This window comes from Numenius arquata, chromosome 11, assembly GCF_964106895.1.
Source record: "Numenius arquata chromosome 11, bNumArq3.hap1.1, whole genome shotgun sequence".
Taxonomy (NCBI): Eukaryota; Metazoa; Chordata; class Aves; order Charadriiformes; family Scolopacidae; genus Numenius; species Numenius arquata.
Window position 1 is genome coordinate 18,456,159 of NC_133586.1, and position 27,862 is coordinate 18,484,020.

The 27,862-nt window shown below is 36.4% G+C and overlaps 1 protein-coding gene across 2 annotated transcripts in view; it reads right to left on the reverse strand.

The window, feature by feature from the left end:
* The window catches only part of RORA (RAR related orphan receptor A), a 372,795-nt gene that overhangs the window by 182,283 nt on the left and 162,650 nt on the right, over window positions 1-27,862 (reverse strand). The window lies entirely within an intron of this gene.

Below are 27,862 nucleotides of genomic sequence, written 5' to 3' on the forward strand. Positions count from 1 at the left end.
TGATTGAGTGTACTCATTTCTCCACCCTACACAGGTATTTGAGTTTGCTTCCTAGTGCTGTACTATAGTACTAAAAGAAACCTAACAACCTACTGTTGGTGCTTTTGTGTTTGAAAAGCAGTCTGGGATCACAAGCCAAAACTATGAAGAGAGAGAAAGAAACAAAACTTATCCACTACCATACATGTGATATGCATAATGAAAAATGGCCAGCAGGTTTTACGGCTTTGCTTCAGCCTTAAATGCAGAATGGACTTTAAGAGCTACTGGCAGTTAGAAGAACATCAGGAGACAGGTGAAAAGCATTTATGTTTTCTCTCTGTCAGGGAGAGACAGAGGAAAAACTCATCAATTACCATATTACCTTTAGGTATTTGCTGCCAAGATATGAGGGAGAAGCATTGTTAGTTTCAGTTCAGAAAAACAGATAAGGAAACAGATAAGGTTTATGATTGCTAATGACATTTTTGTGTTGTCTTAGCATATAATAAGTTTCATATTCTTGCCTCTTTACATAAAATCTGAAAAGGTAAATATAAAGCTTCAAAACCCCAAACACATTACAAATCCTAATTTAAGAAAAAAAAATAGGTGTTTAAGATTTATTCTTTTCTGTTGCCCTTAAGAAGCTTTCAGAGATTATACAAGAGAGTCAAACAAAACTTTCCATGGGACCAAAGACGAATAGAAACAGATACTTGAGACTACGCTCCATACGGTGTGACCTTTGAGCATTTGAGTGCTACCTTAACTCGGATCCTTTGCTTGTCATCCTCACAATTAAAAATATTTCTAGCCGCAATGGTGAGAGCCCTGAATTTATGGTCTAGATCCTTTAATTTATCCTTAGTCAACAGATCCCAGTCACAGCCTTTGTAATGCTGCCATCTTTGAAAAGGAATGTTAACTTTCATTTTTCACTGTGACAATCACAGTGAAAAACATGTTCTGGTAAAATAAGAATTGAGAAAAAAAAATTTCATTCAATTTCATTCAGCTCTACAAATGAATTTAAAAAACAAATAAAGACTCAAAATGAAAATAGGATGGTCCACTCTTACTCATTTTCAGGTATCTGTCTGCTTCCTGATTTGTTTGCTACCATCAAGAAATACTGGAAATATCATGAGATAAATTCCCTGCAGTGTAATTGTGTGATTATGTGCTCATCAGAACATCTGAGAATTGTTGCGTCTTTTGGTTTTTGCACAGAAGTAGAAGAAAAAACAGAAGAGAAGCGTACAACTGACTTCCTTGTAACTGTTTTTAACTGGAAACAGACAACTACTGCCAAGCTGCCAAAGCTCTGTTACCTCCAATTTGACTCTAAAAATGGAATTAAATGACACTAACGGCACTGAAATTCCAGCTCATTAATATGTTTTCTTGTGTTGTGGGCTTACTGTGATTTGCTAGAATACACATCTGCTCAAGAAACAGGGTAAATGTCATAGCTTCTTTAATACTTGTATCTTCATAAACAAAGACCTAAGTACCCCAAGTCTCAAAAAAGGATGGGAAATTTTCACTAACATTTGAATTACCATTATTACAAGAAGTCTAGGATCAACTGATACTAATGCAAAAAAAAAAAACAAAAACCCAAACAAAAAAAAACAAACCAAAACACTAAAACAAAACCCACAAACCAAACCCACCACCAGAAGAATAGTTTTCCCCATATGTGCCTAAATAAGCTGTCATTCATTCAATACACATTTTATCAACTTTAAATAGGCTACAATTTAGGGAGTATGGATGGGATAGGTTTTTTTTAGGTATGATTCAATAGGTAAAATATATGAACATCAATATAATTGTCACAGAGGTATCACCACACAGTAAGTACTAGTCAGCATATGAATACAAGCGATTTTTCCTGCTCAGGTTGGCACAAAGTTTTCCAAGTTGCCTGGCATATTTAATAGTGATTTCGATAAAACAGGAGCTCCCTTTTTTTTGTATGTCTGCAGTGCTTACCATGCTACAAGCTTGATCTTGATATATAAATAATAAAAGCAGAATACATCAGATGGAAGAAAAACTACAACTCGGAAGCAAACCGCTTTTGTGAAACTTTGTATGTTCAGAGAAAATTTTTAAGGCACAGTAAATAATCCAACTGTTGTTGACTTTCTTTACTGCTTGAGGAAGAATGTCATGAATTTCTGTAAGACCAAATAATTGGGGAAAAAAAAAAGCAAAGGTGGAACGTGTTTGGAAAGCTGGAGGGCTTAAATCTTGCTTTTCTACTGACTTGGTGTGTGGGAGGAGGCAAACTGCTAATTGAGACTGTTTTGTTTTCTTCAAATGTTAAATCACTACCTTACAAAACCTCCTGGTGGTATTGTAAGGATTAACACTAGATCTAAGAGTATTCTGAAATGAATGAACCATCTTTGCACTTACTTTCAGTAACGCAGCTTCAACATCTTTTAGGCAGGGCTAGTCTGATGGGAATATCAGAATGCTTCTTCAAACTGTTAGCATAACAATTACACACGTGTGAGGATTATTTGGATCCAGGAGAAAACAGTAGGAATTTCTGATTCCTACACAAGCCTTTCAAATTTTCTTAACCTTTGCGTGTTGTCAGCATTAAAACTCCAGTATATTCTAATCAACAGTTGCTTAGGATATCAGCATTATCTCCGGTATTTAAACTGCACTGAAGATGAAGTGAGAGCTTAGGCTCACACTTTTCTACACTTCCACTAAATGCCAAAATACACATGAACAGGCACAAGCAACAAGGTACTTTCAACTCCAGCTAGTCAGATTACTACATCAAAGGACAAGCATTCCTTTGAGAAAACCAAAGGAATACCTAACATTCAGTTTGAAATGTTTATTTTGTAAGTTAATTGTAAAGAATATTAACTTTAAATTTATCTACTGCTGTTTTTCTTTCTTATTTTCTTTTTCGGCCTTTGAGGAAATTTTTAAGTGTGACAACAGGTTTTGCAGCTACTGAATTTGAATACAGGAAAAAATGCAAAGCTCCTTTACTTGCTTTTTGGTATAAGACCCTAAAACCACAAACCAAATGTCATAATGAAACTGATAACAGTATGGTCAGATAAACATTTTTTTGAGAAACACCTTTGTGAAAGCTCAGCTGTTTCTACCAGATTTCTAGCACAACGATACTGGCTGACAGCTAGTAAGGAAAAAAGAAGCGTTCCTTGCGCTGTGCTCCACGAGTGTCTTCCAAGACAAATAAAACAATACGTAATAGTCTAATACTGTTCTGCAGGACTGTACAACTGATTGCAGGACTCTGCAACACTGATAAGATCTGCATCATGTCATAATGTGGTAAAAGCAAGCACTCATTTAAAAAAAAAGAACTAATTTTAAATTTAGCCAGTTACATTTTATTCATTTGACATGTTAAAATAAGATTGTTTAAATCTTCTTTCTGCTGCGATTGAAATTCCCATGTAGCTATGATTGACAACTTTTAGAGAAAGCCTGATTATCTCTCATGAAGTATACATCAGTATACTATACACACCATAAAGTATCTATTTTATTGAACAGTTTGTGGCTGAAAAGCTGACCAGATAGCATTTAAGTATAATTGCAGGAACCAGGCTCAGAGAACAACAGAACATCATTTTTACTATATTGACGTATGGGCTCAGCTGGAACAAACCAGTAGAAATTTTTGGTTAAATAGTTAAGTAACATTTTGTCAATATCAGAAGTATTATTTTAGATTAGTATCTGCTTTCAGACTGAAATGCTTTAAATGTCATAATTCACATCTTCAAGTAAAAAGCCAAATTTTTGGAAGCAAGCACTTTAATGTGATCTACTCATGTATTGTTGAAAATACAACAAAGATTGTGCCTGTGCCACCTCCTGGCTGCTAAGTACTTTAGAAAAATCTAGATGGGATCTTTTCTTTGTCAGTATCTTTGAGGTTGGACTCTTTTGTGTATCAGTTTGCAACGATAACAGAATAGATAAAGGGAGAAAAACATATTTATCAATTAGGATGGGTGTGAAATATTTTTCCCTTCCAATAGTGCTCTTCCCACAACCACAAAACAAAACTCCCAGAGACGTAATTGTTATAGGGCTCTACCATAAGAACTGCCACCCACAACTAAGCTAAACTGTGCAGTATCAAAGCGATATTGGAAGCATTACTGGCGCTCTGCGGATAACATCTACTGGTACAAGCAAATGTTCAGGGGTTATACAGTTCATGTGCAACCCTCTGATTCACTTTTAAGGATAGCAGAAAAAGACACACATACTTAAACTGAAAGAGGCTTGCAAGAGGGCTGAAAAATCATAGCTAGATGTGGTGTAGATTAGTTTGGAAATGAGGAAAAGGATTTATGTTTTGATTTGACCAAAGCTCTCTGTGTGTATGATAAAATTATCATAAGCTGTTCCAGCTAGATTTAGACCATGAGTAGTGGAAATACATTCAGTTACTTTCACGTTATTCAATGTAGGTTGAAAGAGCTGAAGAATGACTAATACTGTAAGATTTCTATTACATCTATTCCCAAATGAGTCCAGGCCTACTTGAGAAACTTTTGCCCATATAGCGCTGCTGGTTAGAAGTGTAATTTTTTTTCTTTTTTATTTTGCAATGGTCCTATACCAGTAAGAACTGCAGCACAGAGGCAGTTATACCACCCTGAGTGTTTTCACTTCTGGAGCTTACTGTATTCAGGGAACTGACTGAAGCTGCATCATCAAAAGCACTTTTTTGTTGCACTAATGGGGTTTATCCCAGATGTGTTTGGAGGCAAAGCTATGCCAGCAAACAATCCGTAACACAGATCAGCAATGTCTTTTGCCATAGCCATTTATAGTGCGCCTGTACCAAAACTGCAAGGGAACTTCCAGTTTTGCCACAGAACACAGTTTTAGCATTTTTACAAAACTGTCCTGCAGATGTTTTACAGGTAAAACCCCTAAGGTTTGAAATTTACCTTGCTTTCATTTCCCAGTCTTCAAGGCTTAATCTGATCTAGCTCCAGTAACATGGGGTCTTCTAGAACATGATTTTTGATTTATTTGAAATATCTACCAGCAGAAGAAATTAATTATGGTCTAGATGTGCCTAATTGTTTCTGCTGACTACAAAGAAAATCTATATAAGTATTTCAAATGTAAATGTTTTCAGTGCTGGCATCTAAAGGTCCATGTGATGAATCTCCCCCCCCACCTGCTCCATACTCTTACAGCTCTCACATCAGCTTCATTTCTGCCATGACAGAGATTCGGTTACAATATAGATGCATTATGTATGTATGTATTAGATCTATTTCTTTCTCTTACTCCTTCTCAAGCAACACAAGCCTTCAAAAAGCCAGTTGCAGAGTCACAATCAGCTACATGAACGCTAGAATCAGCTACTTGGATCAATCTGCCGTTTGGCTGAAGAAATTAATAGGCTGGAAGAAACACTGAAGTCCAGAAAAAAAAAAAAAAAGCTACATCAGCATTTGCCAGAATTTCACTTTTAGGAAAATTTTCAGATTCTCTTGTGATACAATAAGCTGGTATGAGTATCTAGGAAAAAGCTGCCATTAAACATTAGTAGCCAGCAAGGTAAAAGAGACGCAAGGATACAGGACAGCATATCTAGATGCACAAACGTGGTTCTTACCACATGAGAGAGGATTTGACCTTTCTTTCAGCAGAAAGATAGAAATGCTACATTTGTTTAGCTTATGTTTCTATGGGCAATTCTCAAAAAAATTAGACTTAATTTCAAAATATTAGGTTATCTATTCTACTGTAAAATGACAGGGTAACCTAAGTCTGGTATCACGCCTTACACAAGTTTGCATCAAATGCCTCAGAGGAAAACAAACGCCCTTCCTCCAGCCATACTACACATGGTCAGATTTGCAATTCTAGGTCATATCAACTCGCGATTCTCTTACAGATCTGGTCATTATTTATTCCATAAAGCATGAAAGCATTTTTAAAAATCAGCGACATACTATTCATTATTTTTCTTACGACATATTTATCAAAAAGCCTGAAATTAATCACCAGGACAAAAATAGTCTAGATTTTCACACACCCCTTCTTGGGGCAGAGTGGCAGAGGGTGGAGCAGGGAGTTGTGGCAGAGTAACAAGGGTTGATGAGTACTGGTTAATCTTTGGGTTTAAAATTTCAAAGTACAACAAAATCTGGAAAACAGTAGAAAAGGCTAAAGCCTCAAAACAGCAAAAGCAAATGATAATCTGAATAGACAACGTATCTGATAACAAAATTAATCCACCCGTCATTTGAGCTTATATCTGAGAAAAAGTGTATTGCACAACTATGGCTCATTTGTTATAGTAACTGCTGATGATTAAGCCAAGTATTTATTTCCGTACATCTGCAACAAGGGCAGATATAAAGGTCTGCAACCATCTTGACCGCAAGCTCATTTATAACATCACTGCTCTCAGACATTTTCACATTACTAACACAGTAACTGAAGCTGGGAGTGAAAGTGATTCCCAAAGTATACTCTTGCCATTTAAAAAAAAAAAAAAAAAGCCCAAACCAACAAACATGGCAAAGAATAAAAAGCCCAAATCACATCACCCAGAATGAATAACTGCGACCCACTTTAGACCAAAAGGTCACTATACCACAACCTTGGCCATTAGCTTCAGCTTTAAAGGTCAGGTGTGTTCAGTCACACTCAGAACTTACTGCAGCTCTGACACCTAAAGAAGTCTAGGCACATTCAATGTAAAGTCAATAATCTTAAGATACGGCACGACTCCAACCTTTTCACTTAGGTTTCTTTGGTTTCCTCAAAGCAATGTCACACAGTATAAAATAACATTTAAGATTTCCACACTCTATAAAAGACTACAAGTCCAATTGGATGAATTACAACCAGCTACAACAATTTCCCTGTAAAATTTACACCAGGTCCTCAGTAATAATGAATAAAAATAAAACTATAATCACGTATGAAGTAACTAGCAGAAGAAAAGGGAATCTGGTAAGACATTTAAGTCCACTAACCATTCATTTCCTTGACTGTAAGTGTTGAGCTGGCATCTTGTGGCAGTGTGCTATGATCTGAGTTGCCTCTGCAGTATTTCAGTTTCAGGAGATGAATATGTGCTTTCAACATGAATCAATCTGTCGGACTCTGGTTCTTTATCTATGGCAAACTTCAAAGCTCCCCCTTCTGTAAAGCCCTAATGAGAATCAAGCACACTATGTACAGCATAAAGTTGTGTTACAAGTACAGAATGGCAATTAATTTAAATGAACTCAAAAGTGGAATTTAGTGATATTCTACAGCATCTGTAACCATATTACTTTTCTTGCTTGTATGCATCATCATAAAGTTGAAGTCACAGATATTCACTGGCCTGAATGAACTAGAGTTGAGCTTTTAATGATTTTGAGCTGATTTATAGAAATCATGCAAAATATTTAAGTATTGCATGAACAAAGCTATGGCTGTCTTGAGGTACATTAGAATTTTAGAGTTAATCTAGGTCCCAAATAAAGAACTAAACCTATGGAAAACTAAGCTCAGATGCAATTTCCACACTGCCCAGAGAACCAGAAACCAGTGGTTTTTGCTGAGTGCAGCTATCAGCCTCTGAAAGCAGACAGATTTTTAACTGTCACACACCCCCACATTTTAGCTTTGCATGCACGACATCCATATGCAATAGATGTAACTAATCTCAGTAGCAATCTTGACCTCACACATGGAAGCACCCACATACTTCTCACACCCACAAACACTTTCTCCCAAAACTAATTCATAGAACATATAACAATACTATTAAATAAATGTTTAATCATTAAATGCATAACTTAAAATTAGTGATGTGGGGAGCAGTAACTTTAAGTGAAACATCAGACTAACCAGAAGTGCAGTCTGGTAAAGTTTTTTGCATAACCATAATAAAAATATATTATATATTAACAAAGATGGACAAAATCAAATACTGAAGACAGATATACAGGATTCTGACAGCACTGATTTGTTGCTTTTTCCTTTGCACATGGTAGCACGTTATTAATTAGCATGTTGCTGGATACTGGTGTTTTGCATAGTAATTGGACACAGTAGAATTTTTGATAGGTGCAGCAGTTCCTTACAGCTTTAAAGTGCGTGCTTATATCCCCTTCAGTAAAGGGCACACATAAGGAAATGGGGAACAACTGTTGCACCAGGTCTGACTGGAAGTGTAAAGCAGATCCCTCCTCAGCAGCATGCTGACAATAAGCACTTCACAGTGCTCCAAACTGCAGTCCTCAAGGGACCACACTATTTTACTGGAAGAGAACTGCTCAAAGTAGGGCCAATGCTCTGTGACTTACGGTATCCACAGGGTTTGGGTACATGATTCATTTTTGCATATTGGTTAGCCAAGGTACCAACTGTACCTGTGCTAAAACAACGTTCTTGTGTGATCCTTAGGCATGCCATACTTGCATTAAAAACAGAATAAACACAGGAACAATTGTACTATATATTACTCAGTTTGGAATGGAGACAGAAATTTTGGTCTCGTATCCAAGGAAGGAAATAGATTTTTTCAACCCAAATCAGAACTCAAAGCACCCATTTTACTGATGGGCTGGCAATGAACTGACATTTCTGCTACCAATTTATTTCCAGTGGCCTCTTTCTCTGTATGGTGTATGTGGGTTGTATGCTTCATACAGATTGTTTGTCTATGGTATAATAAAAAGATTGAAGGAACTCTATTTATGGATTTAAGAAACTATAAGGTCCACCTAGAAAGCAATTCCCAGAGAAACCCTCTATTTTTTTTTTTTTTCAAAGCAGCCCATCTTCTCCTCCAGTACTCCCTTTATGTTATGCCTGAAAAACCCGCACAAGAATTTAGTTCTATAAAGTGCAGCTTAAAAATCAAACTACTCTCACAATAGTTTCCTCAGCAGATTACAGCTATTTTTCTTCCCTCATTAAGAGTAGGTTACACATATAACAAACTATTAAATAAAAAGCTACTCAGGACTGGAACATTCAACCCTTCCAATGCAAAAAGATAAACAGTATTTCTAAACATCTTCTCATACTATTACATTCAGGCTCATTCAGCATAGAATATTGTCTTATTCAGTGCAACGGTCTTTCTGAGCTAGATGACAGCCGATCAGAGCTAAGCTTTATGGATATCTGGAACTCATCTGTTGAGCCAAAAAGAATATAACGAGAATGTCTGGTGAAATCTGTGAGACACCTGTTTTTCACATTCCTCTCTGCTCCCTGGAGCAAGTTGTATCAAAGGAAAACAACAATGCTTTATGAACTCCTCTTTCTCCTTTCATGTTGTCTGAGGAAATAAAGAGAAGCTCCCCAAAGCCAATGGTTATTGCACAGGCACAGTAACTGTATTTAACACATGCATTCATATTTGTATCACAAAACAGCTGCAAATGAAAATTCAGAAAGTTTACCTTATATGCAAACCATTACCAGAAAACTTCACAACACCATAGGAAAATAAAACCAAATGGCTTATTTTAATTTTTCAATCTTTTTTTCTCCAATAGAAAATATGAGTTATAACCCCAAGTTTTGACAAAATTTTTCAGCTATTCAAGATATTCAACTCCAATAATCTGAGCACTAAAATATATGCATAGCTATACATTTTAGATAAATCTGCGTCATATATGAACATCTTACCAAGATAAACATATGAAGTAGAATCTGTCAATTCTCAAAGGTCACTCAGCATTATCTTAATAAGTCTTTCCATGACTTTCCATTAAGTTTCTGTATTGGGAAACAGTAACAGGTTACCAACGAATTATGCGCACAGGCACTGTGCTCCTTTGTTTTTCCAAGGTGACAGGCGATAAAAAGAGTGATTGGGGAAAATATCCACTATCAAACTAAAAGCATTTTCATACTCAAGGTGGCTGTATCAATCTACTTATATAATGAATTTTACTATGATATTTATGATTTAATAAAGGGACAAGTGTTTGTATTCATTACCTAATTACTTAACTATTTGGTTTCATTTTGTAAACAATAAGAGACAAGGAAAAAAAAAAAATCACCAGTCACTCTGGTTCCTCACATTCTTAGAGTGTCTGAAGTACGTTTAGGCTCGCCGCTGCAGCCCACTATATACTGGAAGTCAAGTTGTCTTGTTTCCCAGCTTGCATAAATTGACAGCGCTTCTCACTAGAGTTGAATGATTTGTACTCCAGGTACAGGTACAAGGACAGCCACTAGTCCCTGGTGGTATTTCTTTTGCTTTCCCTCACTGTCTTTCCAATACAGCAACAATCAAACCCATTATTGAGAAAGTCCTTTGTTAAAACAGTGTCCAGCTTTTTCATGGCAAAAGAATGTACAACTGAAATCAAACATTAGGGTTCTGTTGGTGTGCTCTTCTCTTCTGAAGACTAGCTGCAACAGAACTTGAAGCCATTTCAAAGAGCCTTTAACCACATGTCCCACAACACACTTGCACTGTCACTCAGCAGGAACAATTGTCATGAAAGAATTTCCGAAGCTTCTAAGCAATCTATTCTATTAAACAATAACCTGGGTTCCCTCACAGTTTATCCACTTACTATGCTTGCCGTGTAAACTCAACATGCCTCTTATTCCTTAATGAGAGTCCTCTGGAATATTTTCATCACACACAAAATAACACTGCCTGAAACAAGTGGTGATAACATTATGTTCAGATTGTTTATAGCATTACAAGAAATGCACAGCATGATTTGGCTTTCATCCAGATGCATTTAACTACAGAATCCTCAACTAGCTTCCATTTTTGTCCTTTCTTTCATCATTGTGGGGAATGGATGAAGATCTCTACACCAATAAACTTATTGATGGCATTTAATTAGTTTGCACTTTGAGTGGGACCTGAGGGTTCTGGCACATAAATGCATCCTTGCACACCAGCTTATCTGTAATAATTGTCTTTGAGCATGTTCACAACCTCTTGCAAATGTGTTTAAGAGATTTTTAATAGAAAACACTAAAGCAGATCCAGTCTTCCTTCCAACTGAGGCATATACCTATTTGCTAAAGGCCACAACTTCTGATGAGTTTATGTCTGTAGCTGGTTTCTCCGCTAAAAATGCTGAGAGGATACTCTGCCCATACTGCAACTTTAACCCACCACAGGTGTGAACAAAAGACTAACATTCCTTCTGAATCCTGCACACATGGTAACAAGTTAAAGTGAAATCACGTCTATTCAGCAAAATGGGTGCCAGGGTAAAACCTTGGACCTTTACTAGAACTGTGTTCCTGTGTCAGCTTGCATCTCTATCACATGTTGGTCAACATTCTGCTACAATATTTTCAAAAGCAAGGAAACAAGACTTTCAATTCTGACAAGCACTTTACTAGGTCTCGCTATTAACATGTAGTATTGTGTTTGCTTTGTACTATCGCTATTTATTTCCAATAGAAACAGTTGCATCATTTCAACATGAAAATATACAGCAGTTCAGCCAAATAGAAAACAGACATTGCCCTCTGAATACAACTCAGGAAACAGAAAACAAGTGACCCAATCCAACTAACAATTTTGTGCAGTACAATAGGTTGAAATTTGATGACATTTATAGCAAAACTAACTTGCGCTTAAAAGCAGAACTAGGGTGGATACCACTTAGAAATAAGTTGATGGTAAAGTAATTTTGAAAGGAATTATTCTCATGCATGTGAGGGCAGGCTTGAAACAACTGCAACATACAACAAGGTCCTGGCAGTAAGTAACCATTGGGATATCTTTTTCACTTCTTTCTACCAACAGAAACAAACAAAAACTCTATTTTGTTTTCCACACTTTTTACAGTTCTATATTTCACCACACTGACTTGCTTCAGTGCTGTTAGTTTGCCTTCAAAATTGTCCGAAATTTGTTAAAATGTGAACTCCTGTGTTTGCTTATGTAAGTTACGTTATATGAAGAAATGATGCTCCACTTAAACCAATAAGTGAGAAATTCAAAAGGCCTCGACAACAGGGTCCCACAAAAAGTCATCATCTTTTTGCACCAATTTACTTCTACCACAGCTCGTTAGAACCATCTACAAAGAACTAAATAAAACCTGTGCTAGATAAACACCTGGCTCTGGCAACACTGGCAGCACAAATTCTTAAACTGCCCTTAATCTATTAAGATGTTCCATCCTTAAGATGTTGCAAAACACATGTATTTCCTAGACCTCTCTGGCACATTCCTGGGCGTACATGCACGTTGTTATCTCTACACAGCATGAAGCCAAACTCCCCAAACAGAATGCAAGAGTCCTCAATGGCTTAAAGCACATCCTATCTCAGAGCTCCAAAATCAGTGAATTTTGGATTAGTGGCTCAACTTGTCAGTGGCTCAACTCTCACAAGAGACAGATGAAGTGAACACAGACACCGTGTCCTCCAAAACCAGTTTTTACCTTCGATCACAACAGCAGTCCATTATCCTAAGACCCCCTTGTATTATTCACCTTTATAAATGGGTGAATATCTTGCAGTACCACATAAGGAAAGATTCCAAACTGTCACTTAGTGATGTGTCACACTTCCTCAATAACAGCAGCATAACTAGTTTGAATGGCTAAAATAAAAAACCCCAACTGATGCATTTTCTGCTCTGTGTAGAAAAAACTCACAAAGAACTACAGATGAAAGATAGGAGCAGGGAGAAGAGACAGAAGATGTCTCTAGATTCCTTAAAACAACTGAAAATATTTGTATGCTTCTGAAATGCTGCAAGACCTTTTTTCTGTACAGGAGCTCAAACTGCTTAGTTTGTAGACATTAACCATTGCAAGGTACGCTCCCCTTTTACTGAACACTGCAGTACGTTCCAGTGCTCACCTCAATGTCACGTCTCATTCTTTCAGGCTTTGCTTTCCTTCTACACTTTGTTTTGGTTGCTATTCCTTCTCACCAGTGGAGAGATTAGCTGTAAAGTGTTACCATCAGCGTGTATTTAGTAGTTATAATTGTCATACCTGAAGTACAGTAGTTTACTTACGAACTTAGTAGCACTTCCTCTAAACTTAGACATATTATACTGGCTATAGAGCAAGCTACTCCATTACATGAAGACCTTTAGCTGTACAGTAAGAATTCATAATTTTCTTCCCTATGCCAATTTCTGTCCATTTCTGGTATTAAGAAGTAGGCATTTAGCAAGACTGGCAAAGTAATATATGCAGAGCTACAGTGACTGGCTCTGTTAACAACGCCCACAGTAAACAATGGTGGTACATCCTCGACATGAAGGGCTGTACCACTATCACAAGAGTCATCAGATTCTTTCCAAAAACCTCTCCAAGAAAGTCTGTAGCAGCTGATTTATGCATAAGATTGCAACTAAGTCTAAAACACAAAGATATGAATGATTGACAGTCTGTCCATTGGAGTCCATTAAGAAAAACATAATATACAGTAGGACAAAAAAATCTCTGCAGTTGCTGTCAACATATTTATACAGTAGATCCTCACAGAACAGTCTTTTCACCTCTCTGTGTGGGAATACAAATCCCTTGAATGTTAATGATGCTCTTGGTTTGCATTGTCAGGGGATACACATGCATAAATAGTGTATAAGTAACAGCCCTGTTCAAATTCTAGGAATTGCAGATACACACTTTGCTTGCTTTTGTTTTGAACCAGTTTTAAGCAACGCCACAGAAAACTCATACTAAATCTATGTTAGTATCACACTCAAGATCTAGAAAATTGGCATAAAGGTGAACTCATCTCTTAATCATTAGACTGGCACTAACAATCACAGTAAGGTTTTAACATGCTGTGGCCCCTCCTTTAAGGAACATTCAGACAATGGGAGATGTGCATACACTGACCATTCACTAAAGCATCACAGGCTAAATTAAGACTTCCATTTCTGTTTTAACACCAGATTTCATGGCTTTGGACAGTTTTAGCTCAATCGTGAACTTTCTTTTTTCTTTTTTTTTCTAATGAGAAATATCTGTAAGATGATAACAAAGCAGAGAAAATTACTGAGTTCCTGAAAGTGACTGTTGAAGCAAAACATTTACTCTATTATAAATTAATAATACAATTCATCTATAATCTATTATTGAGCATTTGAAGAATAGTTTGTACTCAAGTGGACAGAAATTCTCTCTAGAACCCATTTATTGCAGGAGATAAATTTAAGGGTAGTGTCACATTTTGAAAAATGTTATTTTATTGGCTGTAATTTTTCATGGTACCTGTGGGGACTGGATGACAGCTCAACACTGCAATTGTCCTTCATGTTGATATCCTTTTTTTAGTTGAGACTGTCCTGGGAATATACTAAAAGTGATTTATTTGTCCCTGGACCTGTAAAAGATTCCAGGCAGGTGGAAATGGATGTACGGCTAGTTGAGGAGAAATAAGAAATGAGCCCAGCATACTTATTTAGCCAGGAAACTAACAACCAGCAGGGAATATTTAATCACTTCACATTACAACTGAGTAAGACTTCTGATGGCTCATCTCCTTACTGCTTGCAGTGAAAAAGCCAGCCAGCCCAGAATCAGCAGCCCACTGTTTCACAATAATGAGATGTCCTTTGACATCTACTTTACATTGTCATCCTCACGAGTCAAACAGTATAACAGTATGCTACATGTGCTGCTGTGACTAATTTTCCAAATGAAATAACCTTCCCAAGTTAGATTTTACTTAATGAATAGTATTCAATGTTTTCTATCAACGGCCTATAAAGCTCCTGTTTTAACAGAGTTAGCTAATTTTAAGACAGACACTTGTACTTGTTACCATCCATGCGACAAACCTACGTTCTGTAACTGTATTAAACCTGCTGACTATTGGGTCAACCAGTACAACAGCCAGTATTCCCTCAGATAAAAGGAAGGCTAAATTAATATTTGAGCTTTGTAACAATTTTCTATTCATCATGCATCCTCCTGAAAGCAGGTGTTTGCTTAAAGAAAAAAGGAGATATGCCTTTAATTTAAGTAGGCCAATTTTTATTACTATTTAATGAAATTCAGCCTTTTAGAATAGCACATTTTAAAAGCACAAGCCTGCACACTGCAGTTTATCTCAGGCAGAAGACTGTGGGGCTCAGAAGGATTGTGGCAGTCTGTCTAGACACAACCAAATGTGGGATTAGAACTTTACTCTACAAATGACAATAGTAGCAAACTGTCATTTGTTTTGATTCTCAGCAGGTAACACACTAACAACAGTAATTATAATCAACTGTTAGTGAAAACACACACAAAAAATAGAACAAGTTTCCATAGAACTGTTCAATTAATTGCACTATATGTACATGAAGAAATAATCTACTATACAAGACTCATGCATAATCTTTCTTCCTCTCAAACCCAGTTATTACTACCTAGATTATTGAAGCAAAACATCCCAGTGGCACTGTTGCTATTTAATTATTTTCAAGATGAGCTTTGCAGACCCACTCTAGAAACATGCAGGTTTGGAAAGAATGCATTCAGATCAGCAGTGCTCATGGCATGATTTACACTGAAACAAAAAATATTCATTAAAAGAGGAACAGTCTTTGTCTGAAAAGTCCAAATGCATACATGCAAATTCCATCTACCAGGCTGCATCTCATAGTGCTGCATGGTGTAGCATTTCTCTGATGTACACTAATTAAGTTAAAAAGATATTGTAAGGCCTAGCTAACCAATATATTTTTAAAGATCTTCTGCTGAACTCTGAACATATCGTATTCCTTGGATAAGAGGACTACAGGTATGTAAACAAATATTTTTTTTTAACAAGCTACAAAACATTCCATCTGGTGCATCATATAACATCATACTCACTAAAAACCATGAACCCTCTCCCTCAGTCATGGCACACATGTCCCTTTATAAACAGTTATTTTTCATATTTATAGCATGTCAAGTGTGGCACTCATTACAACACACAATGTACAGAAGGAGGACATCAGAATTTATCCATGCTGTAAATTATACTCTTGTGCAGCAATAATAAAATTATACCCATTTGTCATACATTGTCACTTGTTTGTCCAAACTTGTTAATTACTAAGTTACTCAAGAACACTTTCCAGACTAATTTTTGAATACATTTCAAACATTCAGTGAACATAGACATTCCTTTTTTTGGTTCATAACTTTTTTGAGTAATTGAATTCTTTTTATCCTTTAGAAAAGTGTTTCTTAGTTATGTGGGGAGAAGCACATTTTTATTCTGAGCTACCATGAAATTACCTTTTCTTATAAAATCTACTTAGATGCAGCCTTCAGCCCTTAGAAGTGATTAAGTATACCAGAACACTGAGACAGAGAACACCAAATTAATTATCAAGGTAACTTATTTCTTGTTACTATTTAAAGTACATAATTTATATGATACTGACAAAGCAAGCTTGATTACTACTAGGTTTTGTTTGGGTTTTCTTGTTTTCTGTTCCTAACTTTCAGGGCTACCATCACAAAAAGGCAGGCACAAGCTATGTGACCAGGAGCTTGAACTGGAACATGACATTTCTGTTAACTGCTTTTTTAATTTAGTCACTTCACTAACTAAACTTTGTTGCTACCAAATAATGTTACATTGTAAAAACTAAGTGCAGTCATACAGATCTATTAGCAAACACTATGTCTTACAGTTTTTTAAAAATCAAAACAGTAGTGCTGTCCTCAGAACTAGCAATATACACTCTGAAATTTTCTTTTCTCCCACTACACCTGGCCACCTTCAAAATTAGACCAAGGTAATTACGTGATTAGACAAGGGAAATAAGCATGCAGACACTCATTTCAATCTTGAAACTATAATAAAAAAAAATACAAGACTAGACATTTCCCGTCAAATTAACTGTGTAGAAGCAGTCATTTCCTGCAATTCAAGTTATATTAACCAAAGCAAAGCTAGAATGACTGGGACGTTGCCATAAACTGATATTCAAAAATAGAACAAATGGATCAAGAACCACGAGCCACTTCCAGACCTCTAAAGTTCCATAGGTAGAATTGATAATAATTTACCTACATCAGTAACTATTCCCATGTAGATGTATGTTTTGAATGACTTCTGTAGAAAACGCGAGATACAATACCTTAGCTGCAGGAACACTGACTATCCTTATAATGATGCTGCCAGGAGCAGTAACTTTTAGGGATGGAACAATTTGGGATGTCTGGCAATTCAGTAAATATCTTGACAATTTTGGCTCCATTCTATTTTCAGAAGCATAGAGCTCTTGTAGAGTAAAAAAAGTTTTCTGAAACTAAGAGCTCTGAGTTTTGATTCAATATTGTTCAAGGCCACTCAAGCAGATTTCAGGAAGTCTGCTGCTAAGCTTTTGAGTTCAGCTCTCAAGTGCAGTGTGCTCTAAATACATGACCTGCATTGAACTGCTGCCCCAGCAAGCTGTAGCCATTATTCACTTCACAATACGAAGTCCATGGTACTTGAAGGTTGGATCTACATGATATATTAAATGCTTTATGAACACTACTTTCTTTAAGAGAGCACAGGCATCCAAACTATGCACAATACCATTTATCAACTACACATCCCAAAGACATTTTTCAAGCCCTCCACCTCTTTTTCACCTAGATACAATTCTTAAGCAGAACAACGTAAAAAAAAAAAAAGAAAATGTTGTGAGAGATACAAACCTACAGGGTATTCTGTCATTGAAGCCTTTCCCCCTAACTACCAGTACTTCCCCAACAGGGCCCGATTACACCCTCTGTCCAATGTTATCAGCCTTCCTATGTCCCGTGTAATTAATAGTTTATGGACTGACTCAATGAACCAGAAAATAACTGCTCATAAAGTGAGAATTGATCTCTAAACAAACCTAACATTACAGTTTGTCTCCAGTGCTTTTGCCTTGATCCCATGTAACCTTACATCTACAAAATGAACTAATTGTCTGTTCCATTAGAGACTAAGGAAAGATTTTGTTGTTTCCAATAGAAGCTATGAATGGCATAGAATAATTAGCTAAATCATATTTCTCCTTTTGTTTCTTTTAATTCCCAAGACATTCATTTTACACTTGATGACTGGATATTTGAGGCCCTCTCAAAACAAAGACAATCAAATATTTCTTCTTAAATGAATAAAATAAGATGCTTTCTTGACACACTGGTATCCTACAGTGGTTCTGCTAAAAGAATAAACACCTGAGCCTCTAGCAATGAGTTTACAGAAGCATATAGACACATATAGAAAGGTGTATTATATGAAAGAAGACATTTTAACAGTTCATCATTATGACTTTATAGGCAATCATCATGAAGACAGCAATAGTAATTTTGTTTCTTGCTTTGCTCCAGTCAGGGTAAGGGAATTTCTGAAGGAGTAGGGCAAAGGAAGGATCAATAAGATTAGCAATGAACTTGGCTCAATTTTAAAAACAGAGGACCGTTTGAAGGAATCCTTTGACAAAATTATTCACAATTCTGTCTAATTCTTACATATTTTGATGCATGAACTGAGGCATCAAGTAACATCCAGCCAGAAGTCTTGACACTGAATAATGTGGTATGAACTAAAACAGCCATTCAAAACAAACTTTCATATTCTTGTTCATCTGTCTCTCAATGGGAACTTCTTTTGTACCAAGCACTAAGAAGAACACGTTTTCCCTCTGTTACAGTGAGTTGTTTAACGCTGCAGGTGTCTAAGTAAGTTTAAACTTAAACTACGTCATCCCAAATATCTGCATTTTTTCTAGTGATATCTGATAGCTCTCATTTCTGGCAAGGGCATCTTTTCCAGTATGAGAAATAATTTCTTAATATGAGGTCACAATAATTTGATACTGAAGCAAGTTAATCGGAGAAATGTCTCTGTTCCACATGAGTAACTCATAAACTTAGAACACTCTCAGCATTTCACTTTATACTTGCTGTGAAATATGTACCTCCAATTTTATGGGCAAGTAACGTTTAGCACGTCAGCTGTATGTTACCAAGTACTGCACAGGAAAGAAGTAATTTTTCCCACAAAAATACTGTAGGTAGGCATAAATTCATTATACAACCTATCTTGCTTGCAGACTTTCTCAGGAAAGTATACAACCATGTGGTACAGGTGTCACTAACTGAAATCAACTATGTCAACACAACAAATCAAAACCAAAACCAAACCAAAACAATCTCCTGCCAGCATAGCAAGAACCCATCTTACACCTTGCCATCTGTCAGGGAGTATAATGTCCAAGATACAGCTTTTTATATTGTTAATAAGAAGAGATTTGGGGTCTTTTCTATATTTAGGAGAGTGAAATTCTTCCTCTGAACATTACTTTTGCATACTATTTGAAAAAGCAGCTCAACTTACACATTAATCCTCTCAACCCACAAAACTGGTCTCTCTTGATTCTTAGGCTTATCTTCTGTGCTTCACATCATGGTCCTTCAAGTGCATGATCATCAACACTAGATTAATAGATTGCTTTTCCTTCATTCTGAGGGGTGTGGGGCGCTATGAAATTAAAAAGAGGAGTGCATTATTTTGCAGTACCCTAAATACTGTTCTTTCCCTTGCTCTTTAACACCACCACATGTAACCATCTGCCATTGGGCCAACTATTTAAGAGACAAGAAAAATTTCTTAAAGCCGAATCTATAGATACAAACTTTACATTTCTTGGCTGTATGGTGAGAGGGAATTATTTGCTGGAACACAAGGATTTTTTTAATGAAGTTTGACTTATATTTTGAAGAACTCTATGGTACCAAAACGCCAGCTTTCTTCTTAGGCTAATCAAACCTTTGACAGTTTAAAGTCTTTCGTTTTAGCAGTCTTCACAGCTTCCTGCTGCTTTTAAGTGCCCACTTGATGAATGCAAAGTTATCCTGCTTGTAACAGAAGTTGCAGTGTGTGTCAACCACCTGCATAAAGCTTCATGCTCTTTAGTAATCTCCCAAACTACTCTTAGGTGTAGATTAAAATTATGATATACAAAAAGGTTTTGTTGTGCTTTTTAATAGTTACCCTGTATCCAATATATGTCCTGTATATAATATCATTATTACTGTAGGGCCGTACTATAGTAGATTTATAACAACAGTCTTATTCAAGTAAGAAAATACTAAAAGGTTTTAGGTTTAAAATACACAGTGAAAAGCTGTAACTGAGAAGATGAAAGATAAAGAGTAGATTGGTAGATTAAACAGATGATAGCATGACAGGGAGAAATTCATGCAATCTGAAAAGAGCCAGACAGGGAAGACCTCTGTGAACTCAACTGTGCCATTAAGCATTCTCAACAGAGCAGAACGGTGGGAGCAAGAAACAGAAAGGGATCAAAAGCAAAAAGGGTGCAAAATTACTTGAATCAAGACTATACATGGCCCATCCAGTCAGTTCTTCGCTACCACTCACATAAACAGCTTTCGTATGTGGCCACATACATGCTGATACGAGTAAAGAATTTGAACTCGGATGTTCCTTTTTACATAGACAGCCATTTGATCTGGGTGTACACAAAACATGTAGCATGACCTCACTGAAAGCTCAGTCTTTCAGCAGATCTTTGGCATATGTGAATGAAAACCCAGAAGAAATTTGCTCTCACATTCAGGTTTTCAAATGCACACTTACCTATTGAACAGAACATTTGCAGAATCTTGTCTTCATTTGCTACTCGGATTGCACATTCATGAACACATCGGCAGTTTTGATACCAAGTACTGCTTAGAAAGAAACCACACCAAAATAACCAGATTTTGTATCATTGATACTACTGTACCTGAACCTAACAGAATTAGCTATCAATAGACTTGAAACTGTAACATCTCAGACAACCAAACCTCAAGTCCACTTAAAATGCTCTTTGCTTTTCTTCCAAAGAACAATTAAAATAGGCCTAATCAAATCTATTAAACAGAAAAAAAAATATTTTCCACAATGTTTAATAATGGGTCTATGAAATGAACCTCTAATTAAGGTTAGAATACTATAAAATTATATAGACACTTGTACTAAGTTTGAAGAATTGATTTCTTACATTATTTTTTTTTATTTATAGCACAGAGAGAGGCTAAAAAAGCATGACTCCTTCATTTATTGCATTTAGTTTTTCATTTTGAGTTTGATTATTTTTTCTTCCGTCATGAAATACATCAGACTTGGGCGATGGATACATTTAAAATCTGTGAATAGATGTAGAACTTTATTCCATGCCTGAATACAATTAATCAAGAGTATTAGATGCAGTAAACATGTCTGTGTTTTTGTTTGTTTCTTCCCATGGAAAAAAGATCCTCCTAAGTAAAAATACTGTGGAAATACATGGAAACATATAGACGTACTGTGAAAAGTGTTAAAAACGATAAGTACATTTTTAGGCTTCATGTAAAATCAGCATATAGTAGCAATGACAATAAGAAGTAGTACTTTGATAGATATTCAGTCAGTTAAACTCGGATCTGCTAGCGAAGAATATTCATTAAATAACTGACCAAAAGTCTGCTTTGGATCAATTACAGTACTAGAAATATCATCAGAATCCTCAAGATTTGCACTGTTTCTCACCATTATGCTGCGAGCATCTGTGACTTGGTGACAAACCATTTATTTGCAGTGTGGGAGATGTTCAAGTGTAAACCTAACTACATCACAACTCTCTCGGGATACGTAATTTCATTAATAACAAGCATAAGAAGGAGCAAGTCCCTCAAGAAAAGCCTGGTGAACACCACAAACACCAAAAGCAAAGGCACTCTGAAAAAAATAAAGGACATGGAAAAGAAGCTTTATGCATTGAAATGAAATTAACATTACATTAAAGTCCAACAAACCACAGATCAAAGGTTCTTTTTCTCATCCAGTTCTTCATACAGTTCAGGATCAAGTGTCTGACCATAACCAGGCACTAGAGAAGCCCAGCACTGGGAGGGGAGGAAGGGAGCAAATGGCTGTAGACCCATGGAGCTGACTCTCACGGCTAGGAGAAGGTAAGGAAAGGCTGTACCCATCTCTCTCAACCCCTGAGGATCACTTCCTTTACTCTCAGAGGGGCAAAGAGGTTATGCAGACCAACCCACGGAATCAGAAACCCAGGTTTCAATCTTGGGACAGAATTATACAGGAAAATAATTTACAGTTAGACTCTCATGGTCTCACTAAGCATTGGGCACGTCTACAAAGAATTTGTCTCATACACAGAAGGAAAATTAATTAAAAAAAAAATACAACTGAAAAGTCTGAAAGCTAGGTTCTTGCAAACTTTGGCTAAGCATGAAACCCAGCATGAAAGCAAAATATCTGTTCAACATGGGTGGCTTGACTATCAGGCAATTGTTAAACCACTCAAGAAATGCCTGTTCCGATTTGTTTTTTATTATTGAAAAAAATCTGTAATAATGGCACAGAGGTCAGACAGACTGACTTTCAGAATCACCGTACCACAAATTTATAATGAAAGAACTATACACTGTATAAAGGGCTTTGAATGTGAAGATATATTTTGGGTTATTGCAAAAGAAATAAAGCACCCATCATAACCTAAAACTGGCACAGATTTGCTGTATATCCCAATCTCCTGTGTTAGTGTAGCAAATGAGTTTGAGGGGTAGAATCAAGAGTACAGAAATCAAGCATTCAGACTAAATTAGACTCCAAGACTATCGAGTCTCACATAATTTGGAGCAATGTAGAGCAAAACCATATTCCATTGTTTCCTTGCAAGGATTCTGTGACTATTTACTAGCCAATGCTCACGATCATCAATTACAGCTCTCAGTTACATGCATTTATAATGTTCCCTTTAATTCCATCTTGACCACACAAGGAACTGATATGTTCCAGCTCTGATGCTGCAACCAGCTCACTGGCATTCTCTGCACAGCTCTGTTGGCAGAGGCCATAATATGTCAGACCTTTTTTCCTCACAAATTTGCACAGTTTTCCCCCTACTTAAAAATACGATTTCACGTTTTACCAATATAAATAGACAAAGGTAGGCTTCATTCCCTTCACCTTTTCCTTCCTTAAGATATTAGACAACCACATGTGACTTCTAAGTAAAATTAAAACAAATGCGTCAAGATTAATTAGTATCACTGGAAGTTACCATGGCTAAGCTGGAGTCCACTACATTCTTCACATCACAGCTTATTTTACAGAAATAGCTGGTAACACATCTGCAGGTCTTCTTATATTTCATCCTAATTCTTGTCAAGCGGAGCTGAGAGACAGTATAGGCCATACCTTGTGGAACTGAGGCCCTGCTTTATTCCTAAAATGATAGACTTTATCCACTAGGGAAAGGCTACGTATTTCTTCTCATCTTCTCCGTTGAGCAACTACTTTTTCAAAAATAGTAGATCAAGAAAGCACCGCTAACAGAGCAAGCTCTTACCACCCATCTCTCTATGAAGTTAGTGTGCAACATGTACAGAATACGTACGATGTTCTAGATCTTTTCCACTAAATCCACTCGTGGGCACTTTAACGGGCCTTTGTATGAAGGTAGCTTTCTTCCTTTTAAAAACAAGTATGTCTAGAAAGAAAAATAGAGACTACTTCTCCCTCTCCCCTTGACATTAACAACTCCCTCAAAAGAATTAGAGAATCCTTCCAGAAGATTCTAAAATGCCAGGTTTTTCTTCATAGTTACTTTTACACTTTTTACTCAAAAGTAAGTATTTGCATACATGTGTTCCATCTCCACCACAGTAATTTCCCATACTACTTCAGGAACAGCTTTTTTCAGAATGTTTCCAGAACTGCCAGAAGTGAGAAATACCTGGTACTTTACCAGAAGCTCATTTCCTCAAAAGATTTCTAGACAACTTTATCAGAATGAGCTCTGCAAGCTGCTTCCTGTAAGGTCTGTTACTCTGAAACTACTGTTTCTCCAAAAGCAGAAAGTCAGGGCAGAATAAAAGCAATGGTAGCAAAGGCCAGAATAGTCCTTTTATTGTTTTTTTGGCCTTAGATCGCTATGTCAGGAAGTCTTTATCACCGAAATTATCCTTCATTATAAACAAATTACCATATTTTGTTGCAAATTTAAGCACACTCTTTGCCAAAAGAAACAGAACTATTTGCTCTCCAGACCTGAAATTAAACAGGACAGTATTTGTTACAGTGACCATCTGTCGGGTCAATGACAAATCCAAGTTGTAACGGAGATGTGTCTATTCAGTCATTCTGAGTTGCCCCCAGATTGGGTATTTTTTTCTTAAACTTTAGGGGAACTTAATTAGAGAGAGCTACGCATGTCTTCAGCATGTCTCTACTACTATGGCAAAAATTACACTACGCTTCTGGATACAAACGTTACATTATTGTGTTTGACAGAAGTAGTGTGATCTGCCACTGAAATGGTTTGGATAGTCTGTGCAGCAAGCACAAAGCTGTGTTGATTTAGACTAAGTATGTTCATTAGAATTAAGGAAAATATTTTTTTAAAAAAATAGTTGGAATAAATTAAAGAGGTTTAGAGGCCAGAGTTGCCTTTTAAAGATAATTCTCATATCACTCCAGTATGCTCTATAATTTTAGTTTTTATTCAGATTAAGAGAAAAAAAATACTCTATTAATATTAACATTGGTTAACAGCCATACTTGTTTTCTGAAGCAAAGCCAACAGATGAATTAACTACAGTGTCAACTACATAGACAGTTCCTCTAGATCAGGGATGAGACAGTTTGGCAGGAGAACGATGGGAAATCATGCAAATGTGATCCAAGATCTTTTTAGCTAAACAGCATGACACCTTTTTATTAGACCCAGACAGTATGGGTAATGCAGCCCTATTTTCCTAGACTATTCTCTAAGCTGAGCACATGCGCACAGCCACAGATCCTGTAAGATAAGAACTGGGAAAACTGACAAAGCTAAGCTGTTCTCTGGATTCTCAGTACTATCTTCACTTTTGAAAAGGGACATAAAGTTGGATATCTGAGTTATTCAGAAAAAAAGGAACAAACAACACAAAGGTACTTCAAAAAAGCTTCTGGTTACCTGTGAAATTACTAGAAAATTGATTGAAATCTAATAGCGGGCGTTACTCGGAACCATAAGGAAATGTCTTCATGCTTAGAAAGGGAAACAAAAATATATAGTCCACTGCGAAGAGAAACCAGAATCCGTTTCCACAAACTGCTGAGCAGGCCACATAACACACTAAATGAAATCCAGACTCTAAGTACCCTGTGGGCTAGAAAGAGAACTGGAGATCCAGGAAAATCCAAATCTTCCTGCTTTTTCACAGTAAACAATTCTGACTGGCTTTTTTTCCTCATTCCTGTACGTACATGAACTTCATTAACAAACATGTATCAAAAAGGTGCTTGAGAAGAAATCAGTAATTGCTCTTTTATAACGAATCAAAAGTTACTGAGAAAATCTTCTATAAAGACTCTGTCAAAACAAGTCCCTTAAGGATTAGCAGAAGCTAAATCCTCTGTCAGAGAGATTTTTCTCAACAGCAGTAAAAGGGTTTTAGTATCAGATCTTAGAAAATATACTTTCCTTCCTCTCAGAAGGGTTATATGAATAGTGCTGCCTTCTTCAGAAGCACAGATTCTATTTCTTCCTTTTTGTTTTCATACAGGCTCTACTTTTCACAGCAAATACATCATTTAGCAACTCTTAAAGCAACAACATCGATCCCTTTCTGATTTCACTAGTATTATTATTGGCTGGGACAGTACCTTTAGGAAGGTTTGCCTAGCATGAATGAAAGGCAATTAACAAGCTTTGAGCTAGCTACATATTTTCAAGTAATAGCCCACACTGTATCTGGAGAATACACTGAGATTTAAATTTAGATTTAATTTTTTTTTTTTTTTTTTTTTTTTTTTAAATACAGACAGACTACAGAGTCTTATTTGCTTGTCATACAAGTCACCATTTGCTCTTTCAGTCTGTAAGAAATTTTGTGGAACATTGGTTTTAGATAGTCAGAATCTTGACACACGTCAAAGCCTTTCAAACTCACAGTTTGAGAAATTAATATTTAACATGCTGTCAATGAAGAGCCATCATGTTTATTGTCTTAAAGTAATTTGGACAAGTCTTTTATTTTGACTTGTCACTTGAGCTTACATCACTAACAGAATGCAGCATCTATCTTACTCTGAGCTGCTGTGAAGTAAATAACTGCAATCGATAAGCACTAAAAACAATACAGGATTTTCTCCATACACTGAGAATGGACCAGTGGTATGTGCCAGCACAATCGCATTCACCTCCTGGACTGGAACAATAAGCATGCTTTTCCCAAACACTTTCTGATTGGAATTTACAAAGCTTTTCTGGATTGTATGCCCTTAGCACTAATCAATAGCAAGACAGAAAATCACTTACATGTTTAGCTTATGAATGGACCCACTTATTTGCCAATGTTTATGTTTTTCAAATACTGTCCAAACAGTTTCCAACACTCAATTTTCTTTTCATCACAACAATTGCTTTCCAGATCTGAATATATAAAAGCTTTAGGTTGGCAAATTATGTAGCATCACAACTATTAATGAATAGTTGGTGTAAGCTAAAAGCAAACAATGGTTTTGTTCCTATGTCATAAGTGGGCCATTAAGGAAAAAAAAAAAAAAGTGGCTGTTCACTGAACTGGAGCCTTTTCTTTACCACAGAATTGGCAGTATTTCCTAGCTAGAAAGGAAAATTGCATCTAGCTATTATACATGGAAAGTCTCCATCCACTGCAGGCAGCCAGCCTAGCAGTGCATTGTTGCACTGTATCACTTACTTGTAAAGCAGCATATTGTATGAAGTAGCTATAGAACTACTTGGGTTGTCCATTTGGTTTTGTACCAATCTTCAGCTACTTGTAAAAACTATCAACTTGTAGATGCTATCATGCCCCGATTCAGTAAATTTGGCAAACGCATGAGTCTAGTAGATTTAGCTGTCTGAATTCATGATCTGAACATTAACTTTATGCTGTTTTTTGCCCTGAACTTCTCATGAATTCTACTTTTATCATTAACACCTCAGAACGCTCAAAAAAAAAAAAAAATCAAAACTACAATGCAGAACCTTTCCAATCTAGAGCTCAATACGGAAATAAAAATAAGTTATAAATATAACCAATTTAACAAAAGCAACTTCTTGTGATTTCTTTTTGTTATTAATAAGAAAATCTGTGGGCTGACCCTGAGCAGGTCACCAGGTTCAGCACTGGTGATTAGTTGGCTTGCTTAGCAATTCTGGAACAGATGAACCATATGAAAGACATTCTTTGATCACATGCAAATACCGATGCATACAACACCAAAATCTGGTTAATAGGAAGAACCGAATTCAAAGCTTTAGACTTTGTGATTTCAGTTTTTCAACAGCTTATACAAACACAAAACATGCATGCTCTCCCTTGAATAAAAACTTGCTTCTGGAGATCTTGGGAAGACAAGCTCAACTGGTTACTCACTGACAAGAGACTCTGACAGCAAAACAAGAGTCTCCAAATGGTCCGTGTCACTATTACATAGGCATGATAGAATCAGAAACATGTTGTTACCACATAAACCTATTCCTGCTGTCTGACAGACTGTAGATATAAAAATCTACATATAGCCTAACACAGCTACCACAAGAAATGTCATTTGCAGTATTCTTATAGAATCTCTAAAATGGGAACAGACACCTCTTTAGGATCTTGGCTGATCCACCAACCCATACGCTTGAACACCCACTGGAAAAGAGAAATCAGAAATTGGAAGAATTTGCACAAGTTACTGCCTTAATCTGCATATTTTAAAGAACTTTTTGTATCACTGCCTAAGCATTTATTCTAATACAAGTTGTAAAGATTTTGCATGAGCTGTTCCATTTATATATCCGCTTTTATAGTGTTTTATGATGCATTATTCATTAACAAATCAACTGAATTTTTGAAAAAAAAACCATAATCAATAT